Below are 6761 nucleotides of genomic sequence, written 5' to 3'. Positions count from 1 at the left end.
TGAAAAAGAAATACCATTGCTATAACCACATATATTTTCGAAGTACAATTCCCTTATTGAGGTTATTAGTGCGGTCATTTACTTGAACAAAAGAAACACACCAGAACCCGACCAGTTAAATACATATAAGCACCCTCTTTATAGAAAAGGATGCAAAACTTCACAACTAAAGACTTCGTATTTGAACCGAAAATAGTAAATCCGTTAATTTGTTTAAATATGTCAATGTTAAAATGAAAACCATAAATCATCAAATGAAACAGTCTATAATTCAAATAAAAACTCAACAAAATTAACCTGCAGTCCACCCTTGTTTATTTTGATGATATACCAGTAAACTTTAAACTTCCTTTTACAATATTTTTTCTAAAGATCCAGGACTTATTGATAGAAAACATGTACCATCCCTAAAAATCCACCAATCAGTTTTCCTTTCTTTTTACTCCTTTATCCTCAATTTCTAATTCTGAATTAAATCAAGAAAACACAAGGCACAACTCCAATGCATTACACCTTGCCATGTGTAATCACCAATTCGCCACTTCTTTTCTTCACCATCCACAGCAAAAAGAATGTTTTTAGAGATTTTGCCACTGCATCCAATCCCACTTTTTTTCCTGCATCATATAATCTTTACAGAAAATATTCCAAAAATAACCTTCATTTAATTTTCCATTCCGATCTTTGAAACTACATAAAAGAACAAGCTTTTGATAAAACCCAAATACTTTGACCATGTTGTTCAACCCTATCATTATCCATCTTCAGTTTAATGGTATAGGGACCAAATTGTCCTTTAATCCTGTCATCATGTCATCTCCTGCTAATAACCCATGCATATTCTTTTGATCTCGTTAATAAGACCATGACACCCTATTTTATTTTTATTTTTATTGCCACAGCTGCAAATTTTCAGAAAAGGACTGAAGTACCGTTTGTAAAAAAAATTTATAAATTCGAATTAGATTATTATTAAACCAAAGTATCATCTTCACATGCCAACAATGAGCATGAAAAAAAGTTAAACCATTTGCAAACATTAAAAAAAATTGCAGCTATCCATTAAAAAGCAAACATGCACCCCTTGCTTCCGTTTTAATGAACCAAACTATCGAACTACTTTCTTCTCATATGCATGTTCTTTTATATTTTAGAAAATTATTCCCCACATGCCCTTTAACTAACGGGAACCGATTTGTACACAACAAATTTTTTCCATACACAACAATTTGTGCATTAAAGTATTGTATTGTACAACTCCATAAAACATAAATTGTTGTGTATGGATAAAAATTGTTGTCTACGAATCACTTCCCTTAACTAAATCAATACCCCGCATCTTGCTATAGAACAGTCCTTGTTACTTTTATTCATTTATGCTTTTTAACCATGGAATTTTCCACAAAATTTGGTTTGTTTTTGTATCAGATACTTTTCAATATTATTATTAATCAAAGGGGAATTTTAGATGGCATTATGATGACCAGGTAAATTTAAAATAGTCCTGAAAATGCCCGATTAGTTGCATTAATTCAATATCCCCTGAGCCCACCCGAAAATAATTGGCGACTGAAATGTTGTTGGAATCGCTTAATATCACCCGTTCAACAAAAATCTTCTTACTAAATCCTAAAACAAAGAGGTTAAATATCCGAGAAGAATAAACTGCCCTTTAGATTCGTCAAAATTATAACACTGATATACTCAACTTTAAATAAGAATGAATTTGATTAATGGATTCTTTCAAGCGCTTGAAAAGAATACACTTACCTAATATCGATACTAATCCACCACTCAAAATGTTAGAACGTAATGTAAGAAACCATCTGTAATGATTAAATAAATCATAATAAAAAACCAAATTAAACATAAAATTAAATATCAAACCATATTAGCAGATTATTCCTACAAGAGCTCACCTTGAGTTATATGCAACAACGACCAACTCTGTGATTCAGTAACCATCACTTACCTTTTCCATACAAGGCTCAGTCAATGAAGGGAAGTTCCCGTTGCTATCATGTTGAGCACAACTATTAGACTAGTCTGTTTTTGTAATTATGTTATATTATGAGGTGGTCAAATGTAATGTTGTTTTGTATATATATACACCGATATCAATGAGAGGGGGATTGATTTTGGCCTTATCACATATTCTATTATGGTATCAGAGTATTACGTTCCTTCCTAATTGGCGCTAACCCTAATCGCCTCTCTCCCTCTCTTCTCGTTCTTCTTCTTTTGATCACCTCCACCACTCTCTAATGACAGGACCGACAGCCCCCCTTCACCCTGCAGTCACTGTCACGAACATCAAGAATTACATACCAATCCTCCTTGATACGGATGACAGCCAATACACATCTTGGGCCGAACTTTTCAAGATACACTGCCGTGCGTTCCAGGTTCTTGATCATATCATTCCACCTGCTTCATCTACTTCTGCCAAAGAAAAAGATCCTAAAGCCGATGAACAGTGGTCACACCTGGATGCCATTGTGTTACAATGGATATACAGGACGATTTCTAAAGATCTCCTCATAACCATTCTCTCGCCAGGAACCACCGCTGCCGCCGCCCGGAAGGCCATTGAAAACATCTTTATAGACAGTAAACCAGCCCGTGCTCTCCACCTTCACCAGAAATTCGCAAATGTCAAGCTCGAAAACTTTCCTAACATGGCGGCATATTGCCAAGAAGTTAAAAATCTATCTGATCAGCTAACTAATGTCGAGGCTCCTGTAGACAATCAGCGGCTTGTTCTACAGCTTACCTCCGGGCTCTCGGATCAATACGACAACATCGCCACTCTTCTCCAACAATCCACTCCGTTACCCGACTTCTACACCGCCCGCTCTAAACTTTGTCTCGAGGAAACCAGAAAAATCGCTGCATAACCCACCCGTCACCGCCCTCACTGCCTCCATCACCGCACCAGCAGCGAACGTCGCCGGCACAGCCTCCTCTGATCAGCGGGACAACGGAACATATTCTCAGTCGCAGTAGCCCCGGTCCTCTGGTCGGGGCCATTCGGATGGATCTTATCGTGGGCGGGGTCGAGGTGGACGGGGCAGAGGATGGGGACGCGGACGTGGGCGCGATTTCTCCTACTCCCAACAGCCTCCATGGTATTTCTGGAACGCACCAACATGGACCACTCCACCGGTTCCTTATCCCACTGCACCACAACAGCGATACCCGATTACACGCCCTCCTGCCGTCGGCATTCTCGGACCTTCTCCGGCACATGCTTACACCTCACAAGCTTCGTACACCCCTACCAACATTGAGCAAGCCATGCATACCATGACACTCAACCCCGACCCCAACTGGTACGCTGACACGGGCGCGACAAATCACATGGCAAACACGACAGGTAAAATCTCAACTTATTTCAATAATAGCGGACCAAACCGTATCTTTGTTGGCAACGGCTCTTACATTCCGATACATGGCTCCGGACACACCACACTTCCACCTCCCTTCCCTCCTCTCAAACTCTATAATATCTTACATTCTCCTCATCTTATTAAAAACTTGTTATCTATTCGTCGCCTTACAACAGATAATTCTGTTGCCGTTGAATTTGACCCTTTTGGTTTACTTGTGAAGGATTACCGGACGCAGATTCCTATCCTGCGATGTGATAGCACCGGAGATCTTTACCCTCTCACACAACCAAATACACAAGTTACTAGTCCGTCTGCTTTTGCTGCTCTGTCTCAAGACCTTTGGCATCGTCGTTTGGGACATCCCGGCTCCTCTTCTTTACGCGTTTTAAATAAAAACAACTTTATTTCTGTTCGTTCTTTTTCCAATAAAAACATATGTCAGTCTTGTGTGTTTGGAAAACAAATAAAGTTACCTTTTTATGCTTCTACATCTTTTACATGTTTACCTTTTGATATTGTCCATAGTGATCTTTGGACCTCCCCCGTGCTTAGTTCGGGAGGTCACCGCTATTATGTCTTGTTTATTGATGATTTCACAAATTACATATGGACTTTTCCCCTGTCTAACAAATCACAAGTTTTCTCCATCTTTCTTGCTTTTCACAAACATATCACCACTCAATTTGAACGCCCAATAAAAACCTTTCAATGTGATAACGGCACAGAATACAACAACCAATTCTTTCACAATTTTTGTACATCCAACGACATGGCTTTCCGATTCTCTTGCCCTCACACATCACCTCAAAATGGAAAAGCCGAAAGAACCATTCGCACAATTTACAACATGGTTCGCACCCTCCTTTCTCATGCCTCTTTGCCCACCTCCTTTTGGCACCATGCCCTTCAAATGGCCACATACATTCTCAACATACTTCCACACAAAACTAAGCACTACTCCACCCCTACTTTTCTTCTTTTTCGCAAACACCCCACATACAATCACCTTAAAGTCTTCGGCTGCTTATGCTTCCCTTTAACACCTTCCACTTCCATCAACAAACTTCAAAACCGGTCCTCCCCCTGTGTGTTTCTCGGATACCCCTCCAATCATAGGGGGTACAAATGCTATGATCTTTCTTCCCGTAAAATCATTATCTCTCGACATGTCATTTTTGACGAACATGTCTTCCCATTCGCCAAACTTCATTCGTCTCCACCAACATACAACTTTCTCCATTCTGACTTACATCCTACTGTCTGGGATTCAGTTTCTTATCCCACCGCCCAAACTACATCGTCCCCTCCTACTCTTCCTCACACCTCTCCTTACAGCAGCCCACCACCCTCTTCCTCCAAACCTACAACCCCACCTCCTTCCACCACAGTCGGCGCACCACCCTTACTCCACACCTACTCACGACACCGACCATCTCACACTCAGTCGACTACTACCTAAACACATGTCGAGCCTTCTCCTGCCTCCCCTCCTCCTCTACCCACTCGCACCATGACCACCAGCAGCATGTCTGGGATCACCAAAACAAAACAACCCACTTCTCTTCACACCTCCACTACGACCGCCATAACTCCCTTACCCTGCAATCCAACCGAAGCCACGTTCATACCGGAATGGAACCATGCCATGACTGACGAGTTTAACGCTCTTATCGAAGCCACGTTCTAGAGCTTGGTATGCCACCAAAACACACGTCACTGGTTTATTGTGACTATGTCAGCGCCATTTATCTCTCTCAAAACCCGATTCAACATCAACGTACAAAGCACATTGAAATCGACATTCATTTCGTTTGTGAAAAAGTGCAACATGGCCAGATTCGGGTGTTACATGTGCCCTCCCGGTACCAGTTCGCTGACATCTTCACGAAGGGCCTCCCACGAGTTTTGTTTAACGATTTCCGGTCCAGTCTAAGCATCCGTGAACCTCCACCTTAGACTGAGGGGGTATATTAGACTAGTCTGTTTTTGTAATTATGTTATATTATGAGGTGGTCAAATGTAATGTTGTTTTGTATATATATACCCCGATATCAATGAGAGGGGGATTGATTTTGGCCTTATCACATATTCTATTAACAACCATTTATTCTACCTGAAAATGGGTATTTCCCACCATCAAACATATGCACTACAAGGGAATATATGGGATAGTATACAGATGTACTCTTTATCTTGGGTTTGCCTTTGTCGTTTTTAAATCAAAGGCTCATATAAAATTTCTTCTTAACATAGAAAATAAATAAATTGACTAAAATAAACTCACAAATTGTATTGGAAACTCACAACTTAACAATGGATAAAGCTTTAAAAGATTACATTAAAAGAAATCACCAATCTAAGTAATCCAACAATACAAAAAGAGCTCATTAGAAATCACCAATATAAGTAGTCCCTAGTTATAAAAACTTATTTACGATCATACTTGTGAAATTAAATATATACATTGTTTTTTTTTTTTTATTATTATCATTTTTTAGTATGTGTAAAACGTTCTCTATATTTCATTTTTTACATAAAAGAAATGCCAATTAACCACCAAGGATGCCCTTAACTAAACAAATTTATGAAATCACTATAAAAATATATTATATATTTATGAAATCACTATAAAAATATATTATATACGATCAACCTTGTTTTGAAATCCGATAAATCCAACTAAAAGCTTACTGAACTATCTTGAAACCAATATTCAAAGGGTATTTATGAATGATAATGAAATTAATAAAAACTATTTCAAAATTATTTTATTTACAGTTAGGTATTAGTTGGAAATTCTTATCAAACACATGTTGTGCATCTCCTGCATCATTGTATGACTCATCTTTCAGCTAAGAAAACATCCATCAAGTTTGCTTAATTATCATGAATATTGGTCATTTTGGTATGAAAAAAAGAACGTCTTAAGTACTTACCAAGAGAAGGAAAACACATTGAAACAAAAATTGATTATTTCTCTTGAACATTTCATAAAACACGGTTAGAGCAGTCCCTCAATCATCAACTTTTAGTATAAAGTAACAAAAAGAAGAGAAGATTAAAACAATTTGTAATCCTACAGTCAACTCTTTACCGTTTCCACGCAAATCAACCCACAAAAGGTTCGACATTGAAGAAATAAGCGTCACACAGGTGGGTCGGAAATTAGAAACCATGTGGAGGCGTGAAGCAGAAAGAGACCCACGGATAGATCGAGTCAACATATCTGAAAACCATGTGATAGATAGAGCGACTATAGATCAGTAAAACAGTCGGCGACTTCTAGTTGGAAATGACACAACTCGATCTAGGGATTCAATATACATGCATATGCATAACTTTGATTTAACGCATCACAAATCGATTTAG

General features: G+C 38.8%; 1 long non-coding RNA gene across 8 annotated transcripts in view; it reads right to left on the bottom strand.

The window, feature by feature from the left end:
- Window positions 1–270: 270 nt before the first annotated feature.
- Window positions 271–6761, bottom strand: part of LOC145114747 (uncharacterized) — an 8066-nt gene continuing 1575 nt past the window's right edge. For 5 of the 8 annotated variants that reach the window (XR_013711192.1, XR_013711194.1, XR_013711197.1 and 2 more), the window contains one exon: window positions 271–6761. This exon is cut by the window's right edge and continues 479 nt beyond it. This is a non-coding gene — a long non-coding RNA (uncharacterized LOC145114747). The other 3 variants (XR_013711193.1, XR_013711191.1, XR_013711196.1) reach the window with 3 other exon arrangements.

Source organism: Lactuca virosa, chromosome 5 (assembly GCF_052849685.1).
Source record: "Lactuca virosa cultivar CGN04683 chromosome 5, Lactuca_virosa_CGN04683_v6, whole genome shotgun sequence".
NCBI classification, from domain to species: Eukaryota; Viridiplantae; Streptophyta; class Magnoliopsida; order Asterales; family Asteraceae; genus Lactuca; species Lactuca virosa.
The sequence above is the reverse complement of the archived record's forward strand: the minus strand, read 5'-3'. Positions and strand labels throughout refer to the sequence as shown.